Here is an 18,442-nt window from a genome sequence, read left to right as displayed (position 1 = left end):
CATTAATTTCTGTAGCCATTTATGAAACGAACACTCATTAAGGATTTTTGTCTGCAGTTTTGCAAAACCTTTGAAGCTTCAGAATAGGTTGCACATTGTCTATACATTTTAAAAGCTATCCTACTTTATAGTTGCAAAAGAAAGGATGAAAATACATTTACAATCTCCAGTGGAAAATAAAATCACCTGCAGAAAAGAAAAAAACAGGTATATATATATATACACACACACACACACATATATATATTTATATTCACTCAAGACACTGAAAATATATTTTGGGTATGTTCGTTTTCTCTCTCTTGACCAAAACAGAATGGCTTTTCTCATCAAGATGCTTCATGTAATGTACCATGGAGAATTTTTTTTTCAAATGTATTCCCTGGATGGTGTGGAAAAAAGAGGTTCGATATGATTTCTACTTGTGAGCTTGTGCAAATCTGTGTAGGTCTACTTCAGCCAGCAATACTTCAAGACAGATATCTTTTGGAATAATATAAAGTATTTTCTTTAATAATTATGAATCTCTTTAATATATAACTTCTTACATTCTTTTGTAATAGCAGACTTGTATCTCATATACAAGAAACTAATACAGGTTCACACCATATAATAATTTTTTGATTTTTAAGCATAGCATTTGTTCACTTGTCATAGTAAGATTTACCATGAGGACCCTGATGGTGTATTTTAGTGTTAAAATACAACATCAAGTTCCAGGTGTTTGTCTTCTCTCCTTAGACCTATAAAGTAAGAGGAAGAGTCTTCATGCAGACAATGATTTAAGGAAGCAAATTGTGACAATTCCTTATATTAATCAACCTGTTAACAACCTACAGGATATACTACAAATTCTTTTGCCTTCAAAAAGTTCCATACCTTCAGGGACTCTCCAAAGCAGGACACATGCAATATGTTGTGTGTTGGAATACATTATCTCTGTTCTTAGATCTATTCAAACAGGAGCTGAAAAATCTACATTTTAAGCAGCACTGATGCAGTACATTAGTTGTTGCAGTTCAACACAGTTACCGTTTGACAAAACTCATTGCACTGTGTACTTTCTGTTAACACGTCTTCCCAGCTTTAAGACTAGAAAATATTAATGGAAACTGGGTCATTTAAGCAGGAAAATGTGTTATAAAGGACCTGAAACAAATAGCATGTGTGTTGGCTCTTTGGTTAGCTTAGGTTTTTGAAATCTACAGGATCCACAGCCTGAACATTAAAGCAGAAGATTTATTCTATATAGCTTCATCATCTTGTCACAATCTTTCTCATAAGAAAGGAAGAGGGAACCTTGTGCCATTTTCAGTTCTTGTTTAGTATCTTCTTCACAGAAAAATGTTGCCAGGATATTAAACTCATCTGTTCTTTTGGATAATAAGGATGTAATGTACCATTCTGACCTTTCCAAATGCTGTGTTTCAAATTGCTGTTCATTAGATTTTTTTTTTTCTTGATTAAAGTCTCACTAACCTGTAGAAACAGAATGGAATAAGACCTAGTCAAGACATAGCATATCAAGTATGATCAAAACAAAATGACACATTTGTATCACTCAAGGGCTATAACAGATATTAACACTTTTCGTGCTATATCATTGTGTTCACTCATAACAAAGAAGCTAAAATGATGTTTATTTAAATTTTTCTCATGACAATTAGGAGTCTCAAGCTGAAGATCTTCTATTTGGTTCAAAGTTTTATTAGTTGAATAAGAAAGACTCAATTTCTGACATCTGTAGAAAAGTTTCAGAGATGAAGTCATAAGAGAACTGTATTATGGTCATCAAATGGAAATGTAATTAAATGATGGAACATATATGACTGAGGGCTAGATTCTGTTAATCTTATTCATTTTTGTTGATTTACAGATTCTTAAATTCAGAAACAGATATTAAGGGCAGAATAAATTGTACATTATTGCCTAGTCTAACTTCCTGCGTGGTCCCAAAATTTTCTTTAGCGGTCTCTGTAGCTTCTCTGAGATGTCGCATACCTTTCAGAAGGACACAGATTACTGCAATAGTTAAGAGCTCCCATTAATTTGGTGGAGGGGGGACAGAATGGAATTCTTGGCTCCAACTAATTATACATTCCCTACTCCTAAATTAGAGAGTGCTTAATTGTCAGAAATCCTTTTTGTCTGTAGGTACCTGAAGGCTGTAGTCAAGCTACTTCTCAGTCATCTCTTGACTGAATTATTAGATAGAGTTTCGTGTTTCACTGTTGGCACATTTCCCCTAAATTTTGTTCATTTCAGAGCTCTCTTCTGTACATCTTTTTGATCTTCAACATCCTTTTCAACAAACCATAATGGTACATGGCTTTCCAGTAAAAAATTCACAAATGTTGTGAACAAATAGCTCTGTGCCAATTTCTGGATATTATTTACTTATTTACTCTTACAAGGATTATATTCATCTTCAAATAGCATCCTACTCATAGTTCATATACAATTTATTATCTATAGTGACACTGTGTCCTTCTCAAAATTATTATTTTTCTCGTTAACTAAGGATTAAAACACACTAAAACCAAAATAAACTATTAATCAAAACAAAAAATAAGACACAAGCTGTCCATTTGTATACAACTTTAAAAAAATCAATACACTGCTCACTTGTGTTCACAGTTTGGTTTTGCTATCTATAAATGCGTGTATTAATGGGACTTTAAACTGGAAGTTCAACACTTTAGGCTGGTTTCCACTTTCTTTTCTACAGTGAAGTGGTTTTGCCTATAGTTGACCTCTAACCAGGAGAACTGCCCAGCACTGGGACTGATGTTACAGAATTACATATACACTTGGTGGTGATAAAATGACTGTTAATGGTACTCCTGAGAGAGAATAACTCAACATTGGTGTCAATGTTATGAACGCCTCCTAAGAGACTGCACTATCTGTCAGAGCAATTTGTTAACTGTTTACTTTTTCTGTCTCTGTAGATCAGTAACCATTTTAAAAGCAGTAGTTAAGAATCTTTGTATTAGCACTTATTAAACCAAAAGATACATCAGGAAAAATATATTGGTGTAACAGAGGAAACCTCTTAGTCTGGGCAGTGAATTTCTTTTAAGTGGTTTGTATCACACCCACAAGTGTTAAGAGATGAACATGACAGGTAAAAATTCACATGATTCTCTGTAGGAAAAGATAGTATCATCAAGAAGAGCAATAGCTTAAAATTCTGTGTATAACACACTTCCTTAGATACATTTTTTCCTGAGTCTGAACATTAGTGTTAATGAAAACCACATTTCCCTAGAAAAGAAACAGAACTCCAAGAAGTAGTTTTAGCTGCAGGTTATAATAATTGGTTTTGCTATATTGCTGGGTCCTGGGATCAGGGAAGTCATCAATCAGGAAGGGTTTACAATGAAACTAGATACTGTATTAACTATTTTCTCACTTTCAATTCATATAGATAGCTCAGGAAAAGGAAGGAGCAAAGCCAAACCAAGTTATTTAAGATCTTTTCAGAGATCTAGTGTACATATAGATGCACATGTGGGTAGCCAAGCACATGCACACATCTATAGTGGCCAAAATGTGAACTTACAATCTTTTCCAATGTTTATATAAATTTGAAATATCAGTATGGCATATCACCATAGACTGTTCTGCTCTGCCTGGGGATGCCTTCAAAGGCATTCTCATCGGAGGCACTAAAAACTACGGGTGTGAACTAATTATCGTAGTCTTACCTCAAGTAACCATGCAAACCATGAAAACCCTTGGAGGAAACATTTCTCCTCTTTCTTGATAAACTGCAATCCTTGGCATGCCTTCCTAACAGGGCAGTATATGGAAAAAACTGGAACTCCATGGCACTGTGCATGGCTACTTTGCCCATCTACATGGTAACTGGCATCTGTTTAAGGATCATGAATGTTTTGTTGTGAGCTATTATAAAACCAGATGACCATAAAATGGAGCCATATGGCTCTTCCTCTTCTCAGAATGAGATTGATGTCAGTTACCTTACTTTGAAGTGTTACATGGAAAACTACCCAAATGCATCCTATTGACAGCGGGACTAGGCATTTTTGTTTTTTTGCCTAATATTAAGCCTACAAAAACTCAGCATCATTGATTTTATGTTTTGTTTTCACGAGACTGTGAAAAAAGAGCCTGGAGAATAGCAAATGCACAAATACCATTCAAAATGTGAGGGAAGAAAGAGTGAAGTCTAATTAAACAAATATGAACACCTGAGATATGGTATTTTGACAGCATTAACTAGTGACAGCTTAATTTTTCAGGGGATTCTGTCTTTTAGTTAGAAAAATACAATTTAGGTAGAAAGCTGAGCTTTCTTGTCAAGCCATTGAAGAAAGGACAGGGATTTTACATGACAGGAGATATCATTGTGTTTTTAAAATATTTTTGTGTGCTCCCAAATATTTTACCATTAAGCCAAACCCAAGAAAACTAATTTAATATTATCAATGGATTGTAACATTAGGGTTTTTCTTCTTTTTCCTTTATTTTTTCCCCTTCTGCTTTCTTTTCTTAAATTATTTTTTTTAGAAAAGTCAAACAGTTTTCTCAAAGAATTAAGTAGCTCAGCCTCTTTTCTTAAGAATTGAACTATATATGTATTCTATAGCTTCCAGCTTCCCTGGTAGCTGGAAGACTTTTACATAATAAATTCTTGTTTGAAGTCAGACATCAAGGAAGTTTCTTCAGACTCAGTTCTCCAAATATCACTTTATGCTTGCTTGTAAAGCTATTAGATCCTTGTAATTACTTTTATTTCATTCAAATGTTTTCCTTTTTCATAGGCAATGAAGCAGTCCATAATCACTGACCCATTTTGAAAAAAGACAAATCTTTTAATTACTGCAGGGTATTTCTTAACCTTGCAGTACTGGTCAAAGTGGCATGCAGGTATATCTTATGAATACAAGTAGTTGAACAGCACAATGATGAAGTAAACTTGGCTACATAAAATACAAATTTTTAAAAATTTACAGGTACATTTGTGATTCTAAGAATATTCTTCATAGGTTTTTCACTGAAAAATGAGGCTTTAATATTCACAAGTAAAAATACAAACAACAAAAAGAAAGGTGACAAACCCTGAACAGACCCTACTAATGGTGGCTGTGATCGACTATATTTTGCATTTTGAGAAATCGGAAAGAATTCTCTTTTCTGTGCAAGAAGTACAAATATCATTCTACAACAGAGACTAACCCAATATTTGGGATGCTCTTTCCCAGTATTGTTGCTGGCACAGAAAATCTCTCAGATCAGAAATCAAAGTTATTTTTTTCACCCATGTTTGTGTCTTGCTTGTGTGTTGCAGTCCAGTGGATGGCATATGGATATGTGCACACACAGACACCCACAGGGGGAGCAGCGTCCTCGACTCTTACATTCTTTTCATGGCTACGATTAAAGAGGTTCAGGTCTTTATTTTTCTGGCCTTGCTCGAGGTGAATAAATAACTCAGTGTGACAAAATCTGGAAAGACCTGAATTATATGACAGTAGAATAATAAAATCAAGGATCAAATGTACTACTGTACAAACTATAAACACAAACGCACTGTACTATGTCAATTCTAGTGTCAAGGCAACAACCATAATATAATATGATTTTACATTGGTTTCTAATACCTTTCTGGTAAGAGTAAGGGTGCAGAAAAAACAGATTTCTCCTGAATGATACCAGTATATGGGTTATTTCAAATTATGGACATTAAAAGTCATAACCACTGGAAATAGCTTTTTCTCCTGTTGGAGGCACAGAATAGATCCCCAAGAGCTGAAATTTACAGAGTTTATTATTTAACATGGAAAGAGCTACTTTCCTTTACCCCAGGGCTAAAGCGATGTCTGGCAAAATTACACTCTGTTTTGTAAAGGGAAATAGGTGAATATTGACACTAGGATTCAGGGCATGTTTTTTATAATGCCTAGAATTTTGGATTTCTTATGACAGAGTAGGAATGAAAGCAAAACCTACATATTTGCATAGACAAAAAGTAATTATTTTGATAATTCTGAAGTCATAAGGAAATTGTAATGCAGAAACATAAAATTTAATATGTAACCCAACAACAACTTGAAAAACTTCCTTTTTCAGAGTAAGTACTTCTTACAGAGTATAATGAAATCTAATGTGTCCAGAAATTAATAGAACGTGAAAATAGAGCATGAAAATGACTTAGTAAAACAATTAAAATTGCACTTAGCAGTAGTTTAATGATTTTAATTTTTATTGTTTTGTAGCATTTTCAAAGCATCAATGTGTGCATCAAATCAGTATGTGGACAATCCCAGTCTTCCCTGAAACTTACTCAGAGTTAATTCCTAGCTGAATAGATTTGTGGAATCAAAAAAAATTGAGTGGACACCAAGTACCTGTGATGAACATGTGTAAAGCTAGGCAGAATCCAGTGGAAATGTGACTGCTTCCCTGTCATCTTGCCAAAGGCAATGCCCAGTGACCACCTCAGGCTCCAAAGAGTTGCTGGTTCAGAGAGGTCACTGCTGGCTTCAATTTACAGTTACCAATCCATTACTTTTAAGAGCAGACGCTGCAGAAAACCCCCTCACCAGGCAGGTTGACCTGGAGCACTTGGTTCCTTATCTTCCTACTACGGAGCTGGAGGAGCTCCAGCAACTTTTAGAGACTCTGGCATGAGGCTGGGAGAGTGGCAAGGGAAGAGGAAGACTGGAAGCCCCGAAACCCCAGCAAATGCTTGATTATGGATTGTCCTACTGGGATCCTTACAGCCTAAAAACCACAACGCCAAACAGAATGGGTAGGACTTACAACATCACTGCTTGTGCCCCAGGTCCTGAGCACCAACACCTGCAACCCAGGCAGTACTTTCCTCACCCTTCTCCAACTTCAGTGCTCTCCACTAGCTCTGTATTTAATCTCTTCAAGAAAAAACCCTGTCCAAAAATAAACTCTTCTGGAAAAGGATTTCAAATTTCATTCCCTCAGCATTAGAGTTTAAGCAGTTTGCTGCTCATTGTTATAGTTTTAGTTGATACAATGGATTATTCTGTGTATCTGAATTCTGTATTCCATATATATGCACTGAAAATATGACAGACAGCAGTTCCAGGTCTGTGCTAAAACACTTAACAGTTATTAAACACTTTATTTCTGCTGCAGTGGAATGCTAAAACTTTATGTATGCAAAAATCAAATAGATTTCAATGACATTACACATAAGCTTACGTTTTATACTTCCTCAACTTTTTGCTGTATCAGATCCATCTACTCTTTTAAAGGGGTAAAATAAATATCCTTTTATTTCTCTGATTCTTAAGAATATCGAATCTCAGTTGCTTCACACTGCATCATATGTATAGCACTGAATTGAAGACTTGATTTCAAACCTCATGAACTCAGTGAGCTTCAGTGAGGGTTTGAATCGGCTTGAATTTGATCACCGCTGTCCTTTGTGGTCACTATGGCAAAAAGCCACTGCATTTCCATTCCTGGATAAAGAATGCTAGTCATGTACATAACACTGAAAGTGAAAAAATATGTACTGGGAGGTCAATGACAAAGAATGAGGCTTTCAATTTTTTGTTAATCCAAACATTTGTGTTTCTGATTTAGGGATTATGACTCAGCAGATGCTAATTGTTTACATTTCAGAAAATGGTACCTCTGATACATATGAAGGGCTCATCCTGAAGTGAGTCTGCTTGATCTCTATAAATATTTGGAGGTGGTGTGCTACTTTAACGGAATTAATAAAAATCATTGAGATTTTTATTGGTACACAGACTACACTCCATAGAACACTATTGAACTGATGTGATGTAGCCCATTTATTACTTCTTCTGTACTCTTATATTTAGCATAGTATAATTTTAGAGACTGATCTTACAACCTATACACCTATGATTAGACCCACTGAGGTGAATCAGTTTTCTCATTACTGTAGTAAGGTATGACTTTTTTTTTTAAATTTTTTACTTTCTTTGTCAGTCTGATACTGGGACTTCCTTACAGATATCTTGGAGTTGTACATAGTTACTGAGACTACTGGGAGACAAAGAAACATCTCAGAAACCACAACAGGCAATTATTCATAAAGGCTGATGATTTAATTACATCTTTTATAGCTTATGGTAAGTCAACACTGCGGTTTTAGTAAAAAGCTTAAATGGGTTCTCATATTTATTTTTCACCATTATTACATTTATCACTCTTAACTGTCCTTTACTTGGATCAGGATCATTCAGGTCTTTTTAAGTGTATGCCTAAATATATTATTGTTTACTCTTCTGCTGCCCTTTACTCTCCTTTTGTCCATGACAGAATCAGTTTGTTGTCCCTTGTGCTGGTTTTGGCTGGGATAGAGCTAGTATGGGGCTATGTTTTGGATTTGTGCTGAAGACAGTGTTGATAACACAGGGATGTTTTAGTTATTGCTGAGCAGTGCTTACACAGAGTCAAGGCCTTTTCTGCTTCTCACCCCACCCCAACAGTGAGTGCGCTGGGGGTGCAGAGGAAGCTGGGAGGGGACACAGCTGGGACAGCTGACCCCAACTGACCAAAGGGATATTCCATACCATGTGATGTCATGCTCAGCATATAAAGCTGGGGGAAAAAGAAGGAAGTGGGGGATGTTCAGAGTTACGGCATTTGTCTTCCCAAGTAACTGTTACATGAGATGTAGCCCTGCTACCCTGGAGATGGCTGAATACCTGCCTGCCCATGGGAAGCAGTGAATGAATTTCTTGTTTTGCTTTGCTTGCATGTGCAGCTTTTGTTTTACTTATTACACTGTCTTTATCTCAACCCATGAGTTTTCTCACTTTTAGCCTTCTGATTCTCTCCCCTATACCAACTGGAGGGGAGTGAGCCAGCAGCTGTGTGGTGCTTAGCTGCCAACTGGGGTTAAACCACAATTGTGCTCTTCCAGATTCTCACAGAGAACTAGTTGTGCCAACCAGTTTCCATGTGATGGAAATACCTGCCCTTTTGTTGATAGGATGGGCATATGCAGTATTATACTGAGGTATGTGTACCTCTGAAGCACATACATTACATTCTTTAAGTGAATTATTTTCCACAGTATTGTTACACTTAGCTCATTATGTCAGCTGAATCCACAGATACTGGGATGAGCTGAGTGCTTGTCTACAGTTCACAAATATTTACAAAATAACTGTTTACTGAAAAATATATTTATGAGAATGCTAAAAATATTACAATATTACAGAAAATATTTCTGTGGTACAGAGAGAGTAGAAATGCTGAGAAAGAGACCTGGAGCATAAGAACAGTAGACACAGGTAACATTCTTCTATCTAATTCAGGATCCTTTTCCTAGTGTTGTCATTATATGATGCATTAGAAGAGGCTGCAAAAGTCTCACAGTCCTTGTACCCTGTTCTGTGGTGCTGTGCAGAGATATAATTCTCTTTGATTTCATAGGCAATGTTTAGAGTACCTAAGTAATGAAAATGCTTTCCACTCAACTACCAATTAAACAACCAGTCATTACAAAAAGTCTTGCTCTCTGTATTGTGTCATTATTGTCACACCTTAAAAATCTCTATAGACAAAGATTGACTGTGAGAGGATAAGAAGTTGGATGAGATTCTGATAAAAAGCAATAGGAATTGGAAAGTCATATTAGAAGACTAATATTTCACCATCTTGGTATTCATATAAAAATTGATGCTGCATATACTTTAATTAAAATATAAGAATATGTCTGAAAGTGAAATGTCAAAATAGGAAGTACATAAAAATACAAGTAGGATAGATCTGAAAAGACAGTTAAGAAAATTCAGAGATGATATTAAAGTAGGGAACTAAGAAATACACTGGTATGCCAACATGCATTTTGACAACATGCAGACCAATGTACTTCAGAAATCTGGGTACTAATAGATATTGCTTGATTTTAAATTAATTGGATTCATGGAAAATATATAGAAGTCACTGTGTCCACCCCAATAGAAACAGCTGCTCAATGCATAACAGATGTCCAAGAAACAGCAAATAGCTGACTGTGACGTGCAATTAGAATATTTAGATGTTTGAATCTTCATCTAAAATACTTGAAAAATTGTAGTGGTTAAAATGTCAGTGCTCCCTATTGATGAAAATCTTATTATTCATTTAATTTAGAAACCAAAAAACCCAAAAGAGTTCAGAGAAAAATCATTTTTTAAAAATGTAAAATGAACTAGAACAAGCCCCCTTAAAGGGGGCCTACAGGAGAGATGGGGAGTGACTCTTTATCAGGGAGTAACGGTTTTAAACTGAAAGAGGGTAGATTCAGGTTAGATATAAGGAAGAAATTCTTTACTGTGAGGGTAGTGAGGCACTGGAACAGGTTGCCTAGAGAGGTTGTGGATGCCCCCTCCCTGGAAGTGTTCAAGGCCAGGTTGGATGTGGCTTGCAGCAACCTGGTCTAGTGGAAGGTGTCCCTGCCCATGGCAGGGGGGTTGGAACTAGATGATCTTTAAGGTCCCATCCAACCCAAACGATTCCATGATTCTATGAAGTCACTAAGACAAATTATTAGTAAGAACTGAACTAAAACTCTTCTAATATACATCATAAATATGGGTTTATGGGCAATGGCCCATAAAGCCATAGTTCTGGTGAAAGCACATCTCCCTAGACCCAAAAAAGAATGAACACACCAAATTGCACTTAAATATTCTAGAGGAACCCTGGTATTTAACTTTCTTCTGTACATTTAACATAGAGAAAAATTCTAAAGCGATGTGGCATTTTATTTAAAAAAATGTAGAATGTAAATCCTTATTCTTTAAGGGAAAAATGAGCCATCAAATTCCTGAGACTGGGGAGGAACATTCTGTGTTGTCACAGTTATTCCTCCTGGGGAACCCATCACTATTGGGCCACTGTTACAAGTGTCTGATATTCCTAAGATTTTGCCTAGCTCAGGTTTGGGCCTTGGTTATCCAACAGGTCATCTCTGCCTGGGTACATCCCTCCATCTGGAAGAGGTCCTCTGTTTATCTGTGTAATTGCTTATTTTGTCAAATCCACTATGCTAAAGTGGAACATGAAGCTACAGTGCACTCACAGCACATGCGGTATTTAACCTCTGCTCCATTTCCTGGGAGAAGCTGGTGGTTCATGCTGATAGCTTTAGTTTTTAACCCTTATAGGGTATGATTATGACCTGGGTTATTTCTTATTTATATAAATGCTAATAATTTGTTGCCTGTTTTATTATTCTCGAAAATGATGAATATATTACCAGCCCCTATGTAACCACTGCTGAAAAAGAAACAAAGAAGTGAAAATCTAGGTTGATGTAGACATGATGTTAAAGCTATAGAGAGTGTAAAATCTGTGTCCTGGTGAGGAAAATTCCTGTATTAACATCTGCCTTTCTGCTCAGGTCTGAGCATAGGAGCTTTTCAGAAGCTATTCCAAGTCATCCTTTTAAGGATGTGTCATCACCTGATTTTGCAGCAACTGATACTCCTAGAGCCTTTATGGTAGTTTCTAAGCAAACACTGTTAAGATCCACACTATATCCCTTGTCCCTTGTCCAAGTTTCAGTTGGCTATGCTAGGCAATACCCAAGATTCACAGCTTTTTATTTTTCAGAGAAAAACTTCTATCTTCTCTTGCTTTGTTTGCAGGAATCGCTGTCCTAACTGAAGTCTGTGAACTTGTAATTATCTTCAGAAAGTCCTTTACTTCACCATCTATGTTCAAAAAAGTTTTATTTCTTAAAATGACAAGTATAGAAGTACCTTAGGGAAGACATCCAGAGCACACAAATACATCTGTGGAGATGTATACTGAATATTACTTTACAAGAAGATGAAAGTATGTGGAGTGGAACTCCAGCTTGGATTAGGATTGTAAACATTACTTATTCATACCATAATATTCACTCTATTCCCCACAAAGACTGCCAGTTTTAACTTGAAAAAGCCTACCTTCACCAAAATTGCTTTAATATATCTATGTGCAAATCTCTATGGAAGTAGTGGTTATCAAAGGTAGGGTAACAGAAAGGACAGGAAACTGCAGCTGAAGTACTCTTACACTGTGTGGGAGATAGGCATTTCAGAAGAGTATCTGAAAGACAAAACTGGGTTTACTCTTCCAGTAGTGGGAAAGTCAGATCCCAAATGAGATCTTGAAGAAAAAGAAATGACTTCTTTAATGGCTCATCCACTGTGTAATACTGAAGACTTTGGAACTGCATGTGTTAAGTTAATGTCCAGTTCTAGAAATTTCTGCATAGTGAAGTTCAGAATAGACATTTTAGTTCCAAAGTCAGCAGACATCTCATGTATTATCCATGCATTACCAGAAAGATAGAAGAAAAGCGAGAAAGGTGACAACACTAATTGGATTAAGAAATGTTAGTGAACTGATGAAGACCATGATGGGAGAGGAAAGTCTCTTTCACTAGACTAGAAAGTAAAAGGGAAAAGCTGGTAAAAATAAATACTTTTTTCTGTGATCAGAAGAGACTGCACTTGTCATATGGGACACTGGAAAAATAAGTCCTACTTTCCCAAATAGCAGAAGAAGAAAAAGCAGAATTATGGTATTGCTGGGATAAATGAAGGGGTATCTTTTATGCAAAAGCTTGGATCACTCTGTGTAATTGGCATCCCATCTGATCTGTTAAATTCAAAGGTTTGCAGACAATACATGGAAACACTTGCCCTTGCTCTTCTCGGGGTGTCTAGAAAGAATCGAAATACATTCTTCTGGGACTATGTTGAATTTTTAGCCCTGCCAGCTCAGCACAGCTATCACAGCCCTCAAAGGATAATTTGGATATGCACAGTGACACCATCTGTAATGCATTTATTTTGCTTGAATACAATAGGCTAGGACTCTCTATGGACACTGTCCATACTTTGTCATCCCAAGAGCTCCCAGGGAAAGAATTGATATTCTGTCCATTTTCTAGCAGCAATAATTTGCTGCAGCACCATCTTGCTCTGCTTCAGCTGTGTTGGCCATTCTTAGAGCTCATGCTTAGCAGAGTGCATATGGAGAATGCAGCATGTGTTTCTCCACAACCGTGTTCAAGTTCAGAAAAAAAGGTGGTTGTTTTTTTTTTTTTCCTCATTTCACATAGTGAGTCTAAGATTCGATTTATTCTTCTGGGAAATTTGTACAAAAGTACAAATACACAAATGGAGTACCAACAGACTTGCCAACTTATTCCACTGGTGCATCTAAACAATACTTGGGCAACAATTCAGAAGAGCCATAACAAGAGAAACAGTCAACTGAAGAAAAGCATGAAGGCTAGAAGGTTGTGGATGTACAAGGGGAAAAAATTTCTGGCCTGCAGAAGCATCAATATTAGTGATGAGGCATAGACCAAAAAGTAGCCACTTGACCTTCAGGCTGAGGTTACTGGACTGGTAATTAGAAAATTATCTTTTTACTTCTAAGTGGATTACCACTGATTGGAAGTCACCAAGGGACAAAAATATGATGTTCAAGATGCTTTGTTTTTTAAAAAAAAATGGAGTCACATTTCAAGGAAAGCTGTAATTTGAAATGCAACATTTATTGCTACTTTTCAAGGCAGCACTAGAAGAAAATCACTCCGTATCTTCCTCAATAGCTTTTATATTAGCAAATCCTCATATACTCAAGTGCAAAATTACTGTGATAGCAAAAGAGAAGGGGTTCTTTTAATTTGCTTTGCTGTTTTGAACAGCTAGTGACCTGCAAAACCTGGATAAAAACCACTGGTTTATTCATTCACTAGAAGGCTTTAGTGAAGCAGTTACATCTCTGCTTCTACAGGAATGATAACTGCCTGGAGTTGTGAAATTTGGTGATTACTTCAGATGTTAAGAATAAACAGTGGCACCTCTGAGGTGCCTTGTATACCCTAACAGAAGATATAAAAGTTGTTGGATGGCATAATATTCATGACTAACCTGGAGCAGATTTATAATCCTGTTCCATGGGAATAACAGAATGAATGGAAAGCAGTTAATAGGATTAGACCCACTGTACAGAGGTGTGAAGCATAAAGCCATAGTTAATGACTTGTGATCTCTCTCCCCCTGTGCCCATCAACACAGCTTCTTTATTCCTCTTTGGTCTATGTAATTCATGTTTATTCTCCTCATCCAGCAGTACATGGCCTTGTTTAAGTATTTTGTCTTTTACTTACAAACTTAGATGATAGTAACATTACTTCTTTTAAACAGCAATGAAATGTATTATACATGTGTGAATCAAATTAAAAATATTACTCTGAAATGTTACCTCAGTCCACTAAAAATGTATATGTAAATTCAATTTAATTTCCACATCTTTGTTTCAAGCACCTCAACAGAAGAAGTGATGCTGAGACCAGGGTATTCTTTTAGCATGTTTACTCCTTCATCTGATATTCTCTGATCAGCATCGTGGCCTAATATCACACAGCAAAAAATGTACTGTTCTTTCCTCAGCTAAGTCACTTGCATGATATTTCAGGGTGTCTAATAGACCGAGATATTATTTCATTATACAAATATCAACCTATGGGACTTATCTCCTATTTCAAGTGACAACAGAAAGTGTTTAAATGTTTCTTACACTAAAAAGATCTCAAATTCAACATTTTGATGAGAACAAGACTGACACTAAACTCTTGCTGAATAAACAGCATATCCACTGTTATTGAATAAAGAGTTGCATATCTAAAGAGAAGGAACTGAACTTCATACTTATCATGATAAGTATTGTTTTAAAGACAGTACCACTTTATTAAATCATAGCTTATTCAATATATTGCAATATATTTAAAAAAACCCCTAAGGTTAGAAATAGCTTTCCTTTAGCTGATAAAACTCCAGAAAATACACTGAGAGGTATTTTGAAGTTAATTTTTTCTGTCTTCCAGATCCTGAGAGTTATAAAATAACCTGTAACTGGAGGAAAGCAAAACAGAGGTCAGTTCAACCTGTACAACTTGAAACCAGTAACTGAAGTCTGCATGGACACTTAGTAGAGCTGACAACCATCTGGAGTTAATCTAGCAACAGTGTGCAAATTTTTGATATTCTTCTGAGAAAAATTCTCATATTATTCAAATTGCTATCACGCTCTTGGCACTAGTGCAATAAAGTGTTGATTTTAAACCCGTGAGAATTTACCCCAGTAAATTGCTGTCTATGAGTTGTCACACTGTTTTGTCAATGTCTTCTAAGCATAATGGAATCTGGAACTGTTTTCAGCATAATCTGGAACTCCAGATATGGAGGTCTATGGCAAGAGTCTTGCATACAGTGAAAGTCTTTCCGTTACTTATACTCCACTCATTGTCTGGAGACAAATTCAGAAGGGACTGTGTTGAATTTGGCTGAAAGTTTGAGAACAGTCACAGAGGAAAGAGGGATGAGCAAGGCCACACACTGCCCAGATTAATGGTTGGCAGTCTGCTTGTGGACCTGCCAAATATAACCATGTAAGGTCTTCTAAAAGCAGGAAGTGGATTTGATACCAAAGACTGCATACAGGCAGTGGCTCTTAACTCAGGGCTTATGTAAGTGCATATATATATATATACACATATATAAAAATATGACAGAAGTGCCTAGTTAAAACCAGCCAGTCACCAACTCTCCTGCTGAACTATGTGTGTCTCCAGAGATCCTTATTCAATTATTAATGCATCTGCTACTAATTTCATCAGGCAGAGTGTGAATTTGTCTTTCCACATCGAGCTCTAAGGGAAGTTTGTAAGAAATATAGAACTTGTCAGCACATGAGAGTCAACACATTACTGCTGTGCTGCAGCCATTTATAACGAAACTAAAATGAGCACTCACTTGTTTGGCATTAATTTAATGTCCCACTTAGCTCCTATCAGACATAAATAGCTGCTTCATCCATTTAAGCATTTCTGTTCGTGCACATAATGAAGTACTCTGTACCTGTCAAGTAAGCAGAATTCATAACTGAAATAAGAAATGGATGAGGAAATTCAGTGTTCTTAATATTAAGGCTCTACAGGGGCAGCATTAGACTTTTTTTCTGGCCAAAGGTATCCTGTTGTGAGGTTCACCTTTTATCCCTCTCTGAAGAGACCATACAAAGACATGACGTATACACATGTTAGTATTCAAAGAACATTTCTAAAAGGACTATCTGTTCAACTCCTGGCACAATTAACAACAGCTGTAGTTGTCAAACACACTCAAAACAAAATAAATTAGCTAGCTAACCTCTTGATATTTAAATGTTTTTTATGTTCTCTATTTTAGAAAAACAGTTTAATTTTTAACAGCATTCTAGTTATGATCATCCTCTCTTGAGGAAATTTTTTATGAGAATGAATGGAGGTAATGACTACCATTAGTCACTGTCATTAGCATAAAACATTAGAAATGACAATATTTATAACAGGCTATGACATGACAATTAAAACATGACTTTCTATCACTTATGTATGCTTTGGCTACAGCTGGTTGCTATTTTCTAAAGTTAAACTGATAGAAGTCTGGTAATGGTATATTTAATAGCATGTTCATCATCAGCTCTAATTGTTTTCCACCACAGGGTATGAAGCTTTATGTCCTCTATCAACCCAAACCAAACAGCCATACTGCTTAATGGCAGTTCAATTAATGTTTATGGTGCTACTTTTACAACCTAAGTTACAAGGCAAAAAACACTCCAAGAAGCAATTTAAGAACCTCAGAAGCTTAATAGGACTTCAACCAATACCAAAAATTACTAAAATACGTATAAGGTCCCACACTTGAGGATGTGAAATAGAAGACATTAGTCAGCATTGAAGAATTCTTCCAGAACAATGGTATAAGTGCCAAAGGAGGGGAAATCAGATCTTCACGGAGGTAAAGATGGTTGAGTGACTTCAGGGTGGCTGCCTTGCAATTGCTGTTCATTCTGGGTTAAAACCTGTTCATCCCAAGCCATGTAAAGGTCAGACTCTGTTTCTCAAATTGCAAAGTTATTCTCCTGAGAGTGATTTGCCCTCAGTAACCTAGATGTTCTTCACCTACTCATAATTCTTTCTCCTGTTTAGCAGAGCTCGTGCTGATTAAAAGGAAAGAACAGTTCAAAGATAGGCTTCCCTGTTACTGCATTGGTGCATATTAATTTTTGTCTCTCCCTATTGTACTAAGCCTGTAGAAAGCAATGTAAAACTACTGTAAATATGTTTTCACTGGAGAGCTGCCATTGTTCTAAATTATGGAAGTAAATGATTTCTGGCCTGTGCTGTTAATTGCATATAGCAATAATATATTCATTCAGAGCTTCCCATTTTAATTCAGACACCCTGATCACTGGTTTTTAATGATGCATTACAAGCCTGCACTTCTCTGACACCTAGGCAATTAATCATTGACACTCCTCAGTCCCCCAAAGTAGCTGGACACAATTAGACAAGAAAGAACCAGACTTGAGGGGTGGTAAAAATTTCTTTTCAGGAACTACACGTTTTTTCACACCATAAACTCTGCTTGACATTCATTGCTGCAAATGTATTTTAATAGAACTGTTACTCTGCCTCTCCTCCCAGAATCCCAGGAGTTTTTGTAGATCAACATGACGTTCAGAAATAGGAAGAAAATGCTCTGCAAAGTTTAAAGGCTGTCAAGCCTTCTTGGCAACTTCCCTCCAAGAGTGCAGCTGAGAAATGACAAACTTATCACCTGACTGGCTGTTGTTTAAAGCTCACTGCTTTTGATTAGGAAGCAATGAACGTTCCATTCTGGAGTTCATTTTGTGTTTCATAAGCACCTCTTCACTGAAAATTATGCAGTTGAACTGATCTGAATTTGATTAGTGGAATGCTACAGTTTTATTATCTGTAGTACATACAGGTATCTTTTATCATGTTACTGCACATTTAGGGGAATTTCAGGATGGTTACAGACTTACTTTTATTTCTCATCTATTATTGCTTGGCATTTGAAAAAAAAAATATCCAATAATAATACATGTCTGTGTTGCAGTTACTCACTTCTTGTGCATTGCTCCACATGTACTCACACTCTACTTCCTTTCTGCTCCAGTGGGAAGAATAGGATGAAAGCAATCCTGCCTACTTAAGGACAAAGTATTGTGTCCTCAGCAGGTAAGTTGAGCTAGAAAGAAAGTTATTGTGAACTGCAAGAGCTTCTTTAATGGAAAACTCCTGTGTTAAATTCTATGCTACAGATTTTGTGACTGATACTTCAACAACTAGTGCTGTGGAAGAGCACAGCCACCAGAGGTGTCTGAAGAATGCAACTTCTTTGGTCAGTCTGTTTAGATGTAGAGGAGGAGAAGTGCATTTGACCAGAAAATAATGCTGAGTGGAGTCAGCTGGACAGATCAATAAAAGCTAAAAATAATATTTGACTTTGAGAGAAAAGAGAGTTCAGGGGATAGCCTAAAGGCTAGATTTGGCCCTAACTAAACATTTATCTCTGTATCAGTGTTATAAGGAGTGCTTAGTCACCTG

General features: G+C 36.5%; 1 protein-coding gene across 3 annotated transcripts in view; it reads right to left on the bottom strand.

Annotated features, from left to right (window-relative positions):
- Positions 1-524: 524 nt before the first annotated feature.
- The window catches only part of KHDRBS2 (KH RNA binding domain containing, signal transduction associated 2), a 439,781-nt gene continuing 421,863 nt past the window's right edge, over positions 525-18,442 (bottom strand). The window contains exon 13 of one of the 3 annotated variants that reach the window (XR_012622653.1): positions 525-1,479. The gene's annotated coding sequence lies outside the window, so the exon portion shown is untranslated. Of the gene's footprint in view, positions 1,480-5,310; positions 5,476-15,790; positions 15,903-18,442 lie in introns of those variants that run through there. The other 2 variants (XR_012622655.1, XR_012622654.1) reach the window with 2 other exon arrangements.

This window comes from Strix aluco, chromosome 3 (genome assembly GCF_031877795.1).
Source record: "Strix aluco isolate bStrAlu1 chromosome 3, bStrAlu1.hap1, whole genome shotgun sequence".
Classification (NCBI taxonomy): Eukaryota; Metazoa; Chordata; class Aves; order Strigiformes; family Strigidae; genus Strix; species Strix aluco.
The sequence above is the reverse complement of the archived record's forward strand: the minus strand, read 5'-3'. Positions and strand labels throughout refer to the sequence as shown.